Here is a 19,466-nt window from a genome sequence, read left to right on the forward strand (position 1 = left end):
CCCCCCCCCCTCCTCCATCAAAACAAAAACAAAAAGCATGTGGCTTGTAAACCCACTGACGTACACACACAGACACTCACACGCACACAATTATGCCACAGCGGTCTTATTTTTACGAGCGACTATTTGGAAAGTCTGGCTCCCATTATGGCTTTCATTGTCATTCTAATGGAAATTACAGATCAGTCAGTAAATGCAATCAAAAAGGGGGGGGGGTCACGTTAGGGGGTTATTTAAGATCATTAATCTTAAGATGCGTGAGGTTTGGTGAACCACACATAATTATCTCTTAAATTGACCAAAACATGATATCTTGCAGTTATTCCCGGACATTTTACAGTCAAATAAGGCTGTGGGGTTTGATTGAATTTGCATCAGATGCATGTCCTTTTGTCTTTTTTTTTTTTTTTTTTTTTAATACATTTCTGATGAGTTATGTGCATAATATTCCTCTGAGGCCACAGCCACAGTCACATGTGTGGAATTAGAGCAAACAGAAACGTTGCAACCGGTTTGTCTGGAAACACAGTGGCCTATTTTGAGTGACGCAACCCGCGTTTAAGACGCTCACAGAATGATACAATTACATAAGACAGTTTACTGAGCAGCAGCTAATCCATTAATAGGACAAGGAGCTGAATGTAAACAAAACGATTTAATAACAATAATGCCATGTGGAAACACGTGAATCCTAATAAGACCTCTGGTTTTATGACTATAACCTCCACTATGAAAAATCCATCCAGTGCACTTACAGTCATTTAGTCTTCTTGTGGTTTTGAATAGTGATATTATAATGACTTGGTTCCATCCCTTCATTTTTTTTGCTCATAAATTTAGAAGCTGAATTTCCACCATGCTACTATAACCACAGAGGCATTGCCCTGTTTGCCTTTTGTTATGTAAACCTTGCCAGGGATGTGTCAGTCTCTTGGGTCAGGTAGGCAAGTGCCAAGGCTGCTGATCCTGCCATGGGGGAATTACATAACTACTGGGTTGCCGTGAGTTTAGGTGAGGTGTTAAGGGTAAAGCTTATTTTACGGGCGGTGATCTGGTCACCCAAAAGACATATGGGACCCGCGAAAAGAGACAGTGTGTAGGAGGGAGGGGCAGAAGGTCAGAGAGTGGAGATTAATAACCCATCAGAAACTGAAGGACCTGTCCCATGGGGTGTGGAGCCTATAGGCCATATTTTGTCAGGGCTTCTCAAGTATTGCTATGTGATATGGTCTGGTGAAGAGCAGAGAGGGAGGTTGTGGGTGTAACCCCACCAAGTCAAGGCCGAGTTCACCATCACCATGCAGGGCTGTTACTCCTGGAATTTCGGGCATGAGGGCCTGGCTGTCGGTGGTCTAGTGTTACACATGGTCTGTCAATAAATGTTGGCTGCAGCTTTTTTTTTTTAAGCTATCTCATAAGAAACTCTTTTAATTACAGACTCTAGTTGTGTCTTTTTCGAACAGAGTTATGCTACCACAAAGCTTAGATGAAGTCCATTAACAGAAACTTTTCTTTAGGGTGATACATCGCTAGAGAACAGACAAGCAGGTTCCTCTGCGTTTAAGGCCTGAAAATGTCTCAAGCTGCAGTCAGGTTTTAGTGAAAAAGCCTGTGAAACCAAAGCCAGTTTGAGGAGCCAGGTGTTCAGAAGTCTACCTCTATACAGGGACGTATTCAGAAGCCCCTCTGCTCTCCATTTCACTCTCAGAGACTCTTAGGTTTCACCTCCACACAGAGCCGGGTTTGAACACCTACAGTTTCATGCAGTCAGGGCACCTTTATTGAGGAGATTTGCTGAGCAAATCCTAGTAATCCCACTGGGTTTCTCTCCCAGGTTCCCACTTACATCATTCTGCTTCATATCTCTGTCAGTTAACCATTAGCCCTGGTAAAAGTGGGTTGAGACAACCAAGCATAACACTTGGAAATATTGTATCACCATAGATTGTCTTTAACCAAGAGAGGCCACTGGATATTTTTTTAATAGAAACACACCGTTGAGTCATTTACTAGTTTTTACACTTTGTACACTTAATGTCATCCATGATATTGACCTGATTTTAATGTACAGTCTGTGTTTCTAAGGGCTGGTTATCAATCTGAATATTTATTTTTTTGTATTGAATGAAATATGCCACTGTTTGAAACAAGTCAGTCACAATGAAGAAAAACAAATCAGAATCATTCTTGATTTGTGAGTGTGAGTTTGACAGCTCATGTGTTGGACCACTCTGCCTTTTTTGGTACCATGGATCATACCAGTATGTGTGGGGAGTTTTCCAGCAGAAGTTGTGTGCTTGGAGGGGCAGGTCTGTTTGGAGCTGCTAAAAATGTGTGCTAAGAGAAGCTCTGGTATGGCGGGGGAGTGACGGACAGCATCTCAAAATAGCACCTGTAAACATGTCTGTTAACTCTCTGAGTGTGTGCGTCTTTCATCTGTGTGTCTTCGCATAATCGAAAGATTAGGTGCACCTGTGTGTGTGTGTGTGTGTGTGTGTGTGTGTGTGTGTGCGCGTGTGTGCGTATGTATGTATGTGAGTGTGTGTGTGTGCGCGTGTGTGCGTATGTATGTATGTGTGTGTGTGTGTGTGTGTGTGCGTGTGCAAGTATTCCTGGCTGCACTGAACTTTGTGCTCTAGTGTTACTTAACCCTGCTGTAACAGGCTCCCTTTTCCCAGCAGCTGCCCGTCATAGGCCGAGACCTAGTTATGTCACAGTGACACTCCAAGCGTGCACACACACACACACACACACACACACACACACACACACACAGATATACATACTGTATCTGATCATTTCACTTATGGTTATGAGGTTTTGATAGCCACACATGCTAACATACATGGTACATAGAGTTCTCTCTATCTCAGATAAAGTTGACTTCTTATGTTCCCATGTATGTTTTTAAACCTGCCATACCTTCCCACACAGACAGGCATGCACAGACATATACAGCGCATTTGCCTGGTCATGTTCAGGCTTATCACCAGGGTTCATGACTGAGTCCCTGCTGCAGGTCTTAATTTATACAGAGGTCTGAAATGAGTTTGACTCATTAGAATAATTAGATTATTTCATCTTTAAGACCCTGAGGGTTACAGTGAGCAGTGTTTATTGTCAACCTGAGGTTGTTGTTTAACACTTACATTAGTCTTAATGTCCTCTTATAATTGATGGCTATTTGCAGGTACTTAATGTTCAGCTAAAACCACAAATCAGTGAGTAATGACCACAAGAGTTTAACGCACCTTTTCTCTCAACAGAGTCCAAAAGAAATAGAGTTTCACCCGTGGCACAACCTTCACACACACGGACACACACACATATGCAGCCGCCCCACACTCCGCACATTCCCCCATCTGACTATGTCTGCAGGCGTATGGAAAACAGTCCGTTGTCAGCTCACTGGGCAGGTTGATTACCATTTTAATGGCCTCGCGAGCTGAAAGTGTTGATTCTGTGGGACTGAAATTATTTATTGTTCCTATCAGAGCGGGACATGGTTGACAAAGGGGAAGGGGTTGGCAAAAAAAGAAAAAAAGGAAACAACATTAGTCCTTTCATTTGCTGTCTATCAATGTAGAGTGAAATTAGCTTTATGTGGGCAATAAGATCCCAGTGTCAGCCATAAATATTATTGCAGGACTAGGTTGCTAGTGACTGGAATATAAACTTGTAAGCACTATGAAAGTGGTAAGCTCTACATAGGATGACTGGCTAGTAAGGAAATTCTTATAATACTGCAGAAAATACCAAAAAAAAATTAGCCAGAACAGGGGCTGTCTGTGTGCAATTGTGTGAGTGGGTGTGTGTGCTCAGGTACTCAGAGCACAATCAGGAGGCCTCTCAGATGGAGCGGGCACCGTGCCAAGCTGAAGGAACTGAAGCAAAAAGGCAATAAAAAGGGGAGTGGAGGGGGTCGGGGTGGGTGGGTGTGTGGTTGAGAGGCGCGTGAAGACAGTAGAAGGAGCAGAAGGGAGGGGGAGCTGAGGGAGTAAATTAACAAGCTTTGCTCTAAATTGGTGTATTACAACTGCCCTCTGGCTGTGATTCCCAATGGAGGGGTATGAGGGTGTGTGAGGGTAAAGGGGCGATGGGTTATGGGAACCCACCAGCTCCCGGCACCCCTCCAAGTCTGAACAGTGTCGGAGCAGTCGACCTCTGCGTGGAGGAAAACCCCCAGGCTCTGTTCTAGTTCCATTTCCAATCAATGGACACATTTTTGTCTTTGGATGCCGCAAAGAGCTTCCTCGCAATTAGATTTTACGTCTGAAAATTACCCTCTATGGACGAAAGTATGTGGACAACGGAATATTACATCCATATGTGAATTTTAAATATCTTATTTCCAAAGCATGGCCATTAATGTGCTGCTGTAACAGCCTTAACTCTTCTGGGAAGACTTTCCCCAAAAGTGTTTGGCTGGGGTTGAGGCCAGGAATCTGCAGGCCAGTCAAGTCCTTCCACACCAAACACAGAAAAAACATTTCTTTATGGACCTCTCTTTGTGGGCACATGAGCATTGTCATGTTGAGACAGGAAGGGGTCCTCTCCAAAATGTTAACACAAATTTGGAAGCACACTATTATCTAAAATGTCATTGCATACTGCAGCAATAAGATTTTCTCCAAAGGAATGGTTCACTGTTTTACATATATACAAAGATATATAAATACACCTATCAGCTTTCTTGCAGAGAGTGAGATGAATAGACCCATACCACTCTCATCTCTGCACAGTAAATAAGAAGTTACCACAAACACTAATCCCAACTCTCCCCTTGTTTCCAGCCTTTGTGCTAAGCTAAGCTAACTGGTGGTGTTGGCTTCATATTGACTATACAGGCATGGCAAGTGGAATCAATCTTTTAATCTAATTCTTTGCAAGAAAGCAAAAATATAATGACATTTTTCTGCAAGCTTCAGACCAGAAATTCACAAGTATGTGAACAGGTGTGTCCGCATACTTTTGGCCATCTAGTGAATTCAGCAGGTTTCTCCTCTTTCTTTTTGTTCCTATGTCTCTTTCTCACTGTCCATCTGTCTGTCAAAAGTGGACCCATCTTTCGTCATAATTAGTCCACTCTTTGAAACATGCAGACATACAGTAATCAAGTTGACTACTCCCCTGTGTGTGTTTGTGTACACAATCTGTACACTTCTCCTTTGTTCAAATGGCTTCAAAAGACCGAGAAAAAAAGAAAGAAAAGCAGTTTTTTGGGTTTTTTTTTTTTACTGGTTTTCACATCATTTTCTGCGTCCTCACCACCACAGCCGTGTCACACTCCGCACGATCTGTTCTCCTCAAAGACACTTCTCAATTATTCAGTGCGCTCGGGATGAATTCAGATCACTGTATTAATTTTTAAGAGCCTGTTCTTGGCTAAAGGCTAACCCTCTTTCACAGTTTCTGTCTCTCTTTCATCACTCAAACTCCTCTTTTGCACTCTACACCCCCCCTTCTCTTTCTCTCTCTCTCTCTCTCTCTCTCTCTGTCTCTCTCTCTCATGCCATCCCTCATTATTTTCCTGCCAGCTCCCTCATTTGTCTGGATGTAAAACACAAGCAAAAACAAGCTATCTCCCTGTAGCTTGCCGCTGCTCCTCTGAAGTACAACTCTTGAAATCTGTTGTGGGCTCTAATGAATGGAGATAAATCTTGGGCTTCTCCTCTCGTTACGCTCCATACTCCCTTGACTCCTGTCTTTTTGCGGTCATCATGGCACCACTGCAGCATCTCTTGAGGCACTTGAGACTTTATAGCCACATTGTCATTGTTGTTGTAGTGAAAATATGCAGATTGTAAATTAAATGAATAGTCCTAAAACCTCGATGTGACTGCACTGCATAGTTAAAATCAGATTTCAGACATGACTTTGAATTGCTCAACATGATGATGATAGTTGGTGTGTGTGTGTGTGTGTGGGGGGGGGGGGTAGACAGGTCACAGGATTTATATGATGTGTTGTCTGTCTGTATGTGTTAAACAGACACGTGCACAAAGCAAAACCAGAAACCAGCTGCCTGTACATGCCCGTTCCTTGATAAAATCTAAAATACAAACACTTGTGTCTCACTCGCTGATTATGTGCTAAAGATGTGGGCTGGATTAAGACTGGCATGTGTGCTGCAACTGTCAACTCGCATGTACATTTTGTCCTTGCATAACATATTTCATACATAATAATGTGGCCTGCTGTTGTGTTCCTGGAAAAAGGCTTATTTGCTTTCTTGATTTCTCGAAGATTGATACCACTCAATCACACAAAATGTTAGCTTAGCATAAAAACTGGAAACTGGGGGAAACAGTTATCCTGGCTTTTAGTTTTCAGTTTTTATATATAACATATAACATGTTGATTCATGAGCTTTAGAGATACTTGAAGGCAGATTTTGTTACCTTTTTTGGACAGAGCCATGCTTACCTGGCTACCAGCTTTATATTTACTGTACAGATTTGAGGCTATTATCAATCTTCTTATTTAAGTTTTCCTTTAAACATATTATTTCTCTTCTACGTGAGTATTTTTAGGCAGCAGTTGGAAGGCAATTATTCAGTTCAAACTGAGGCAGCAAGAAAAAAAAAAGCTCCCCTAGAAAAATGTTACACTTTGTAATATTCAGTTTATTAGCTACAGTGAGTGTGTCTGGCTATGCTGATGCTGTAATTTTCTGCAGCCCGCATCATAACAAATCTCAGGTGGAATTTTCTCAGAGGATTAATTTTAACTCGTTCACTGAGCTTGAAGAACTATCATGTTTCAGTATCTTTCCAGCGCCTGTTGAATCACCAACACTTCTGATCCTGCTATCAAAACACCCTCACACTGCAAAAAAAATTGGCCAGCAGTTTATACAACATCAGATTACACTGATCTTCTTCAACGGTTGCTGCATGAAACTAGTGTTTCAGCCAGATAACTGTAGCAAAGAGCACTGCTGAAGCTGCATCATCAAGAGCTGGTGCTGGTAGGGAGGCAAGAAATGCATCGGAATAGCACAAATCCCCTAGAAACACGAAACAATATATTCCTTTTAACATTTAGGACAAATATACAACAAACCACCTCGGTACTGTAATGTTCTGTAGTTGACCCTAACCTTTGACCTCTGTGGAGAAAGGTTAAGCAAAGAACAGTATTCTCTAGCAGAATCAATAAATCATATGGAGGAGGAAAGTTGTAGTTTTGTAAGAGAGAATACAGAAACACTAGTCTGACTGGAAAATCATACTACGAGTGTGTCGCTCCAAGACATCCTGTCTGTCTGTCACTGGAAAAATAAATAAAACATCTAGGAAACCAGTAATTACACGCCCTACTTAGCCCAGTTTGCTCTGTCTAAATAATATATCCCTGCAAATACACATATGTAAAACAAAAATGTTTATGGGTTAAAAAAATATAACTGTTACACCACTGCACACAATGTTTGCAGAAGGGTATTTTTGTCTGAGCCACTGTATCAATCAGTTATATTAAAAAAAGAACCAGTATTGATTAAACAAGCATCTATAACCACTTTTCACATGCTGACAGAGATAATTCATAGTGAATTTGCTGAGCATTACACTGTTACATCAGCACTACTGTATGTAAGTTATTTCATGAGTAGTGAGCAGCTTTAGCTTTGAAGGGACTGAAGAGAATTGCCCCTGAGATCGAGGGACTCTTTGCTGTGGACTTATTTACAGAGTAAAGGTGTAAAATTTAAAGGAATAGTTTGACATTTTGGGAAATTCACTTATTTGTTTTCTTGCTTAAAGTTCTGTGTAAAGATCAATACCGCTCTCATGTCGGTGCAGTAAATATGAAGACGCTGTCAGCAGCCACTTAGCCTAGCTTAGCATAAAGACTAGAAAGAGCTAGCCCGGCTCTGTCCAAATGTTACAAAAAGTTCAATAATTAATATCTCCTTGTTTAGTCCATGCAAAAACCAAAGTGTTAAAATGACACATAGTGGTTTTAAGGAGGTTATGTACAGGACCATTTCTTGAAGCGGTTGCCAGACAACCAGTCAGGGCCCCACAAAGTTACTGGTCCAAGCCAAGAAACAGTCCTAACAAATTGTCTCATACACACTTTGGCTTTAGTATGGATTAATCAAACAAGAAGATGTTAATGAGCTTAAGAAGTGCTTGTAGGTGAACTTTGTCACATTTAGACAGAACGGGGCTTGCTGTTACTAAAGTCTTTATGCTAAGCTAAGCTAGGAGGCTGCTGGCCTCAGCCTTACCATACAGCCATGGGAGTGGTATTGATTTTCTCACTTAAACTTTGACAAGAAAGCAAATAAATTGTCAAACTATTCCTTTAAGTAAGAATTTCAGTCCAAATTATTGTATCTGTTGGAAACTGACAGCGGACACACCACATCAGCTAACGCAACTTCTTTTCCACTTTCTTCTTCTCCTTCCACCTCTATCTATTGCTCTTTAACCCATGTATTTATTGATACAGCAAACACAGTGTTCACTGGGCGGAGAAGGAGAGCCAAGAGTAAAGTTAATGACTATCCAGGTGCCCTCAGATACTGTATGTGTGTGTGTGTGTGTGTGTGTGTGTGTGTGTGTGTGTGTGTTTAATATGTGTGTCTGCATAAAGGCATGCATACTTGTGTCGACAGGGCGAAGAAGGGGAGGGGTTGTGACTTGTTTGTCTCCATAGCAACTGATAACTTGTCAAGCAGGTGGGGGGGACGACTCGCAGTTTGGCTGACAGCTGATAACAGAGTGACCCACTGAACGCCTCTCCCCGCCCCCTGTCCTTACGCACACACACAACCACACACACACACACACACACACACACACACACACACACACACACACACAAGCACTCAGGCTGTACATACCTCCCATTCTGGCCTTGCTTCTCAGTTTCTCCGATAACCACATTGCTGAAGTGGGCCCCTTGCCTCTCTGCCTCCTCCGCCTCTGTAATCGACTCCTTCTACCACCACACACACACACACACACACACACATTAACATATCATATACACACTGTCTGTGTGAGTTGTCCAGCCTAGTTTTCATATTTGATTAATTGTGCATATTTTGTTTGTTTATGAGTGAAGCAGGTGTAAGTCTGGGTATCTCCCCCTTCTGTCCACCATCATCATCTGAACTCGGTCAGCAGTCATTTGCCCATCACTGATTTGAAGTTATCATCTCTGAATTTGGCCCGCCAATGCGACTCTTGGCTTTTAAACTTTAATTTGTTTTGTTCTGAGCCTGTCTCTTTCAATTACACCACTCCCCCTATCTGGCATCACTGAGTCTGCAAAGGCCGGGCTGAGCTACTGTTCCTGATTAACATTTAATTTACTCCAATAAAGCTTTCTGTATCTTAGGCGGGAGACAGAGGAGGAAGAGAGATGGGGAATGAGGGGATGTGGGGGGCAGGGTGGGGGTTGAAAGTGATAAAGCGTTGTGCTGCTGACATATCATGGAGGGAAAATCACTTCCACAAGTCTTTCTGCGTTGCTTTCACTCGCTCTTAAAAACCAAGATTATCTGCTTTCCCTCCACTGTCGTCGTCGCTGCCCCCACCCCCACCCACCCCTTCTCAGTCAGGGTTATTCCAGATTTATGACAGCAGATTAAACAGGAATTATGTTAGATTAAGTGTTTTGGAAACCATAGCCACAGCTAGATTTGAGCTAACTCACCTGTATGAGTGTGTGTGTGTGTGCGTGTGTGTGTGTGTGTGTGTGTGTACAAATGTGTCATGTGTTCGCAGATGTATGAGTCACAGATTTAGACACTTCTCACAGGTGATAATGATTAGCCCTCCGATAGGTGTGATGTATTGTGTCAGTGTCTGAGCCACTGATAGCTGTGCTACTCTTTTCATGTCATTCTCATTTCAACACAAGTGGAAATAGTTCCTTTCCTTTCGAAGGCCACCGAATTGAATTGATTGTGTATGAAGGGAACAGCAGCAAACTCCGGAAATATTTATTTCTACCTTCATTTCGCTCCTGTCTCTAAAGTCTGTTACCCTGTCTCCTTAGAGGAAATCAGTAAGATGGTCATGGAGATTCATTTAAGAGATTTAAGTTTTCAGATGATTTTCAACTTCGAAACGTCTCTAAAACAGTAATACAATACAACACAACACAATTACAATTCAACTTACACCCAAATCATTAAAGCTCTTACTCAAGGTCAGAGATACGGACAAGAAACATAGGCAGAGAGAGGGCGGTCCCCAGCTAGAATCACACAAGGGTCACTCTAGTCACATGGTTAGCACCTTAGCCACTGTTCTAACGTGGATGCTGTAAATCCTCGGATTTAGGTAGGTCTTTTTCTCAGGAAAAATCCTGTAGCGCACAGGAAGGGATTGCATTTTCCGTTTCTGTCAGAAACACACAAAGACCTACAGAGTGATCACGAGCAGCGATGGCCATTACAGCAGAACACACGGGAAAAAGGGCACCACATAGGTCATCAGTGAAAAAGGATGACACTTCACTGGGCGTACTGTATTAATGATAGTTGATTTATGGGAAATTCAGCCCAACGAACAGCCTGTTGCGTAAAAAGATCAACGTTTTCTAACAGTGTGCAGTAGCCAGTGTGTCGTTTTACCTACTGTACAGGCTCAGAGTTGCAGGTGGAAGCTCTCCAACCACAGAGGCGGCACTCCCAGATTTGATAAGCAAAGACTGAGAGTGCCATCAAGCCGCCGGCCTGCCAGCCACCTGTTCAACCCACAGGCTTTCTATGTGGACACAGGATTTTCTTGACTCTGAAACACTATAGGTAAGACTCACACATGTAAAGCGTGTCAGTTTCTGGTGTGAATTACACCGCTCAAGATGTGTTGCTGTACATATGCTGGGCTCCCTCCATGCATCATTAAAACAAGGGAATGATGTTTTCAGCTCTTTCTGGACATCTGATAATAGTTCCCATAAAGTCCCCACAGAGATTTCTTGGCACAAAATACAGTGTGTGTGAGTTTGAGTGAGTGTGTGTGTGTTAGCCTCTCAACTCCTCCTCAGATGTTTGCGTGTAGCTGCCGGTTCGGAGTCCATTGTGTTACTCGGCCTCAAGGTCCCTCACACACCAGCCTCTTAGCACTAATCCCACTCTTCATGAAGTCACAACTATGGCCCTGGACTTCAGAGGTTACGTGTGTGAGTGTGCATTGTGCGTGCGTGTGTGTGTGTGTGTGTGTGTGTGTGTGTGTGTGTGTGTGTGTGTGTGTGCGCGTGTGTGTGTGTGTGTGCAGGCGGGTTACTGTGGGATGAAGGCAAACCATTGTTGAGCCTGCTTTAGCCACTGAACATTGAAACAGAAAGACGAAGCTGATGGCAGCAGCTGAAGTTACATCAAAGAGCGTGCGTGTGTGTTCGTTTTTGTTCATGACTGCAACTGAACGCGATAAAAGGTTTTACACGAGCGCAAAAGAGAAAAAAATCCCATTTGTTTTGCGTAATTTAAGTTTTTCACACATATCAGATGTGAAAATATCAGCTTTTATTGTTTTCTCCTCCTGTTTGCACGAGAGGCTAACTGCAAGGGTACAGAGAAAACACGCGAGGGATAGAATTTCAATTAGGCAATTTTTCTTTCTCAAGTCACTGTTTAAAAGCTGGGATCCATCTGTTCTGGAGCACTCACAGTTGAAAACTGGATCTGTGATCAATTGCAATCACTTGCCATCTTTTGGTTAGATCTTGCCATATACTTTTCATGCCTTATACTTCTCATTTATCATGTGAAATATTTTAACATGTACTGGATGGATTGGTGCAGTTTTTTTGGACAGATATTCATGGCTCCCAGAGAACTGGCTGATGCCTTAAACCCTTTAGATTTTATGATGCCTCGTAGCAGTTTTCTAGCCTGTGACTTTCTGATTACAAAGTACTGTAGATAGCAAATACAAGTTATCACTTGGGTCTTATCTCTATATCTTTAACTTATGAGAAGATGAGGCAATAAATGACCTCGTGTCCGTGCAAGAGCTTCCAGGTTTTCTGTCTCTTGTGTATTTTGGGAATGAAAAAACCAGGCCAAGTCACAACCAAGATTAGGAGGTCACTGTGGATCTGAGGAACTGGGCCTCCTTCCTTTTCATTTCTCCCCTCCTCTCGCCTTATCTGTTATCATTTATGAGACCTAGGTAAACCTATGTGTTTGCACACCTGGGTTTTATTAGAGAGAGTGGGGGAAGGGGAGGGGGCGATAAGGGTCTGCAGATATGCCTCCAGAGCACAGCAGCAGCAGATACCGGTCGATCATAATAATAAGCATGTTCCTATGTGTTTGCTGACAGTGCACAAACTGACTCGACCTTTAACCAAATCATTTTTTTTTTTTTTTTTTTTTTGGACAAATTTGTTTGATTGGAAGAAGACTTAAGAGCCGAAGAGCTGACAGAAGAATCTTGCAAAATGAATTCAGCTCTTTTGAGGCTGAGCTTGGGACTGTGGAGTTGGTGAAATCTGACTCCGGGGTTGTGGGCTGGGGCATATCTACCTTAAGCTGACAAAGGGAAAGTTCAGAACTTGACTGCTGGCCCAGTAACCCAGAGAGGAAGGTTTCTGTGTGATCTTTCACCCACAAACCTACAGCTTAAGTCCGACCCTGAGCAGCTGCTCAGCTGAAAGCAATGAACCTCTTCCACCTTCTCTCTCATATTCTGCTCTGCTGAAATTCATCATGAGAGTGTTGTATTTGATAGTCAGGTCTAAAACATAGATGGTACACTGAGGATATGAGACCAAGGTCACCAGGTCATATCCTTGGACCAGCTGGGTGTATAAACAGCCACTATGGAAATGTCCTTGAGCAAGGCATTGAACTGTGTTAAGGGTTTTGTCCTTGTCTCTTTGGGAACCATCACTATCGAAAATACACTAAACTCCACACATGCACTGCAACCCTGAGCTGATCTAGACATTACCTGGAGGAGCTGTCTGAATCAGTTTGACCGGACATTAAACAAACTTTTCATTTGAGCCCATGTGAGAATAGAGCAGGTCATTGTCCCGACAATTCACAACAAGCGAGTGGGCGTGTTGATGACGTTTCTATCATGCCGGAAAAAGAATACAAGCATCCAAGGGTGAAGAAGAAGGGTCAATTAGACAAAGACGCCAACGAAAAATGTGTAACCGGAGAGATGATGAGATTCAGGAACTCCTTTCATGAAGGGCCTACGCAGAAGTCGTCAGACAAATTCAACTGCAAGAGACTCAGTTGTTTATTATGTTGTCCACAGAATCAGGTCCGGCGATACTTTCCACATCTTCATGGCATTTAGGATCAGTTAGTGTAATATCAATTTATGATTTATGATGAATTTATGACTGTTCTTGCTCATAAAATTTGCAATTGCAAAAATGTAAGCATGGTAACAAGATAACTTATATGCACACTTTACTGTGCAAAAGGTTGAAAAGGCATAAACTACTTTCTCAGAAATAATCACTGAAGGCTTTCCACACTGACCAAGGAAAGCTGGATGTTTATTCTTCAGCCAATAACATTGACAGATAGATGCTTTATGAATAGTTAGGGCACTCTGCTTAGTCACCATTAGTGCATGCATGTTGTAGCAGATTTCTCTACTTGCTTATCTTTGTTCTTCTCTTGTTCGCCGTTTCTCCCCACGTGCCATGTATTTTTTTTATCTGATGAGGGTAGTTGGGCAAAGAGGATGCCCAGCAGTGTGTGTATGTGTGTGTGTGTGTGTGTGTGTGTGTGTGTGTGTGTGTGTGTGTGTGTGTCTGGGTCTGTGCATCTCATTGCTTATGGGGGCATGAAATCGCTCCAAAGCCCCAAGGCACATTGGGCACCGCTCTACCCAGACACAGAGCTTTCCTCTCTGTTTTACACACACACACACACACACACACACGTGCACACACACAAACACTGTCTCCTTCATCTCCACCCTGTGTGGTGGTGTGTTTATAAGCATTATTGGTGTATGCATGTGTGATTCCTCTCTACTTGTAGCTCATCCCTCTGTTCCCACGGCGACCTTCTTCCCAACCAGCGAGCCATCTGTCCATCAATCATTTAGTCCCTCAGTGCTGCTGAGAAGAGTAACCGATACCCAGAGACACTGACCTCAAGACCTGGAGGGTCTCAAAATGGCTCCACAGCAAGGGCAGAACACCAAATACACACATAAACACACATGCACACTTGGAGGGAAAGAAGCATGCACCAGTACACGTACATAGCATGCATATACACACATAAATTTGGAGTAATACACAGCGCAAGCAGTCAGGGAGACATTCTCTAGTGCACATTTCTTATTTCCATGCTCTGCTCCAGGCATTTGTATGTCGAGGGGCCCGATGAAGTGAAGGCTTTGTGCTCACTGTGAATATATAGGCACACGCGTGTGTGGTACTGTACGCAGAGGGGGCTGGGCTAATAATGCAGGGGAAAGCCCTGGCCTCAGCTGTTGTTGTACTTCTCCCCCCAGAGAGATCCTCACTTTCCCTGCACACACACACACACACACACACATCACACACACACTTTCCCTTCCAGAGGAGGCCTTCAGGTCAACATGACATGTGAGGAGAGCAAGAGTTGGGAAGAAGAAAGTAGGCCTCTCGCCTTCTGCTTGTCTCCTCCCCCTCAATTTTCCCTCCTTTTCTTCTGTCATTCCCTCGACATATTGGTGCGCGTGGGGGAGGGGTATGTACAGTGTTGGAGCTCATGTGATCTGGCCGGAGAGTCGGGCGAGCAGACACTATGTGCTGTCCCACCCTGTTTCACTGTTACTATCTAGTAAAAGACTCTACACACTATAGGCGACTATAACTGAGGATGATTAAAAGGAAAAAAAGAAATCCACGCTAAAGTGCTGTAATGTGGTTTTACAAAAACAACTGTTGATATACCTTGCATTGTATTTTGTCTTTTAGTAGTGTTTTTTTTTTTCTTAATCCTGTTGAGATGGGAACAAGCTTTTTGGAGGCAGAATTGAATTTGAATCATAAAAAAATATACATGAAAACCATGAGTGCCTCACTTTTTTTGCTTTATTACAATGAAGTACTGTCTCCACTGACTACTCAAAGAGACACATTAAGACATATTCTTTGTTGATTGTCAAAAGGCATTATGGGAAATGTAGGAAATTAAAAAGTAGAAAAGGCAGGCAGAGCAAACAGGGAAATCACCATGTGTCGGAGGATTAAGATTTACTGTGAAAAAACTTTTCTCTTGTGCTGCTGACCAAAGTCTTAACTTAAATGTTCTCACACTTATAAAAAATGACAATGCTTGTTATTAAGTATTTTCTGGGCATTTTTAAATCTTTATTACAAACAGTAGAGAGGGATGACAGGAAAAGAGGAAGAGATGCAGTAATGGTCCTCGGTTGGACTCGAAGCTACAGTGGCAATGCTTGTCTGTGGCGTCCACTGTCAGCAGCAGCCTCACTGATGAGTACAGAGCATTATTTTGCCTCGGTGGATCGTCTGTTCACGCTCGAAACAACCTAGTTTGAAGAAATGTCACATCTGAAGGCAAAAGTGTTATGGCCATAATTGAAGATGAGAGACCTGCCATGTTAGAGAGGGGCAAGACAAAGAGACTACAGTTTCAGACAGTCTCTCCATGGAGATATTCATGTTACCAAATGAAACATAATTGTGTGACAAATGGAAAAAGAAAGATGGATAGAAAGGTCAAAATCTTGCCTGCTTTCTCACCTCCACCCACTTGGCCAAACACTGTGTGACGTGGGTGGGGTTGACGGATTGTCGGTTTCGTAAAAAGTTGCCGAAAGTCACTCCCGATTCCAAAAGGAGGAGGGATTTTCGAGCGCTGTTCGCTATATCCAACAAGCACAACTTCTGAAACATATAGTAACTCCAATTTTACCCTCTACCTGAATAGTACAACATGCTCTAGTGTGGCCCCACCACTTGTTTCACCGTGAGAGCGCTCTGCGATAGTACTACTTTCAGACTGGAGGGTCACACCAGCCCCTCCACCCCTCTCACTTTCACAATACAGTATAATTATCCCGGACCCCTCACTCTGGAGAGAGCTTAGTGGGTTGAGTGCTGCTCGTGCTTTTTTTTTTTTGTTTGTTTCAAGTAGACGGGTCAATATTGGTCAGGAATCCATTTTCATATGAGCACTTGAGTCAATGTGTGAATTATTCATGAAGACCCATCACCCCTGATTGGCTCAGCTGACCACTGAAAAAAGAGGGTGGGGGTGGCAGGGGGGGCAGGGTGGGGGGCATGTATGGACCACCAGCGTGCGACAGACCTGCGCTGACCACTGTATCCTCTGGGAATAGATTGTTGATTATCGCTGTGCAGTGACATCACCGTGTGGTTGAAAAGCTTTTAGTCTGATTAATGTACAGTGTGTATTTGCATGTGTGTGTGTGTGTGTGTGTGTGTGTGTGTGTGTGTGTGTGTGTGTGTGTGTGTGTGTTATGTGGGAACCAGATGCAGATCTGGTGTGGAGGAGGGCTTTTGTACATGAACGTGTATTGGCACCTGTATGTGGTGTGACTTTGTGTATGCATATGTGTGCACGTTTGAATGTGTTTGTATCTGCACACCCAGTGATTCAAATCCCATCTTGTCCCTGGGCACGATATCATAGCTTTTTGCCTTCTCTCTCCTTCCCATAATCCATCATTTCCAAAGTGTTGGCTCTGTTGTGGGAGCTGTATAAGCCTCCATCTCTTTAAATATGGGTTAGTGTGCCTCACGCTGCCTGTCTGCAGCTCCCCGCTGCCCCCTCTTTTTCGTTTAGTTTGCTTTTCTAGGCTTTTTTATTGTCTTGCATTTGAGCGTCTTTTTCCTTCCTTTCCTGTTTTTTGCCGTCACAGCAAAACAATGCCATGGTGTTATATGGACCCTTGGAAATAGAAAAGAATAGAATAGAATCGAGAAATACACCATCTATGTTACACTTAAATATAAACACCAACCTAAGCTTTTCTCTCAGAGCCTGGGGTTAGTTGGCGGCAGGTTGAACTTTCCATTTCGCTTGTTTCCAGGGATGCCCTCATCCTCTGTGTGGTGGCATCACGCTGTCAGAGGTGTGTCTGTGTGTCTGTGTGTGTTGGTTATCTGTTTTTGTGGGTGAAAGTTATCTCACTAGCTCTGTCTTCAGGCTGTGTTTCGATGAGCTCAGTGTTTCTCCTGTCGGTGTCAGTCACAGACTTACTACAGTACTCTGCACTTTTATTGATTGCTTAATCTGGCACAAAGTCCATATACATGTGCATGTTTTATCTTACTTTTAGGAGAATGACAGCTCAGAACAGATACAAAAATCGAATGCAGCTCCCTTCTTCATAATGGGATTATGAGGTTTAGCAGCTACCGTATCAGCGGTCACAAGGTGGTTACCTACCGAAACAATTACAGAACAGGTCATGTCACTGGTGTCGGATCAAAACCATGAAACCTCAAAAAGTGTACTGTTGAGGATTTCAGCATTTTTAAACTTTAATCACAGGGTTTCAGCAACTTTCATACAAATCACAAAACCAACTTCAAGTTCAAGTAAAAACATGAAAAATAATCAAAAATAATTTGGTCATGAGGTGCTGTGGAAACGACTGAAATAAAAATTGGGCCACTATTGATGTTATTGTTACTTTAGAGCAAAGAGGTGACTTCTCAGGCTCAGGAAAGGCTAGCCCGGGTCTTGGGCCGGGAAAGGAGCAAGGACAAATATGGGGCACTAATCCACTCTTTAGCATTAGCCAGTATTAGCCTTCATCTGTCTACATTTGTAGCACCATAAGACACTGAGGCTGAGAGCAAACAAGGAAACGGCAACTGTTTATTTTTGTCTGTCTGAGCCACATTTTGCTTCCACACATTGCCTTTCTATTTTTTGTCTCTCAGCCTCACCCTCTCCCGCTTCTGTCTCTTTCCCTCGCTCATTTTCTGTGGCTCTCATCTGTCAAGCTCACCCTTTCTCTCTCTGTCTCTCTCATTCTCTCTGACCCTGTGTGATTACTGAAAACTGTATGGAGACAGTGCAAGAGCGCCACGGAGAGCGGCTGATGCCATTGGCTGGCTCGCTCTCCACCCCCACTCGTGATTGGCCGCAGGCCTCAACGTAGGATTCAATCAGCTGGGTGGAAGTGTATGTAGGTCAGTGTGTAGCGATGTGAGCCTTCTCTCTCTCTCTCTCTCTCTCTCTCTCTGCTCCCCTCCTCCACCACCTCGGTTTGGTGAACCGGCTGTTGTGTTAATTGGCCACGTTCCAACTTTCAAACCCAGAGACACTTGAGGCAAGAGAGGAAAGGGGGAATAAAGCAGGGAGGTTAAAAGAGGAAGGGAAGTTGAGGATGCGAGGGGGAGGAGAAGGAAGCGGGCAGAGGAGTGTAGGTGGGGGAAGGGACTGATTTAACATGGAGTGCCCTGTTGCACTTAACAGTGCAATAGTACAGTGTGTTAGTCACACACACACACACACACACACACACACACACACACACAAATACACTCACTATCCAAACAGACAACTGCTGGCAAATATAGAAGAGCAGGGTTTTTTTTTCTCTCTCTATTTAAATGTAGGAAGAGATGGAGGGGACAGAGAACGGGAGTGTATCACGGATAAAGGTGGAAGGGAAGAGGGAACAAGGGAAACAGATTGGGAGAATGGCTTGATTTTCCTCTATTTCAAACCAGCTGCTGGCTCTTCACACGGACGCCGATCACAGGGCGCCATCACAGCGAACCACAAACGACTTAGACAGAGGATCGTTAGGTTATCTAATCTGCTGGGTTGTGACTTTGTGGACACAGTAAACCCATTGATATGCACAGCAATCCTGCCTCAGCTACCCCACGCGTCCCTTTCCAGCTTTTAAAGGGAGTGCGTCGCCCGAGGAGAAGCCTTGCTCGGCGCTGCTGTACTCGGCTACACCAGTGAATAATTCACGCTAACCCAAATTCTTCTACAGTGCTTACTCTACCCCTAAGTGCTCCCACATACACACACGCAGAAACACACACTCTCAAGCGCCCCCTGTAAGTGGTGCTCCCTAGGCGTTGCCCATAGTAGTCTAACCCAGACAAGCAGACTGTGAAAAGCAGACAAAATAAAGTCTTGTACACTTCACTTTACTACTCCCTCTGCACCCATGTCTGTCTGCATACCTCACATTAAAAGCACCCCGCAGCATTTTGTGTTCTTTGCTGCCCTCCCTCTCCACGTCTGTCTGTCTCTCTATCTGCACATCTCGCCCTTTTACACCCGCCTGCATTTTCTTTTTATTAGGAACCCATCATTCCGTACAGTAGCAGGGGTGTAGTAGCAGTTTAGATGTAGCCCTGCCCACATGAGGTAAAGTACATTCCTGCCTGTCTGGTTTTCTCGATTTCCTTTTTTAAATCTCGTCTCCCTTGTCTCTGTCTTCTTCTCACTCTGCCCCAGCTTTGAACTTATTATGATGTATTTAGGCAACTCTTCCCCACCCACCCAC

General features: G+C 43.5%; 1 protein-coding gene across 2 annotated transcripts in view; it reads left to right on the forward strand.

Annotated features, from left to right (window-relative positions):
- Positions 1-19,466, forward strand: part of foxo3b (forkhead box O3b) — a 43,306-nt gene that overhangs the window by 1,364 nt on the left and 22,476 nt on the right. The window lies entirely within an intron of this gene.

Source organism: Seriola lalandi, unplaced genomic scaffold, assembly GCF_002814215.2.
Source record: "Seriola lalandi dorsalis isolate HSWRI2012SDOR001 ecotype SW California unplaced genomic scaffold, Sedor1 jcf7180002054438, whole genome shotgun sequence".
Classification (NCBI taxonomy): Eukaryota; Metazoa; Chordata; class Actinopteri; order Carangiformes; family Carangidae; genus Seriola; species Seriola lalandi.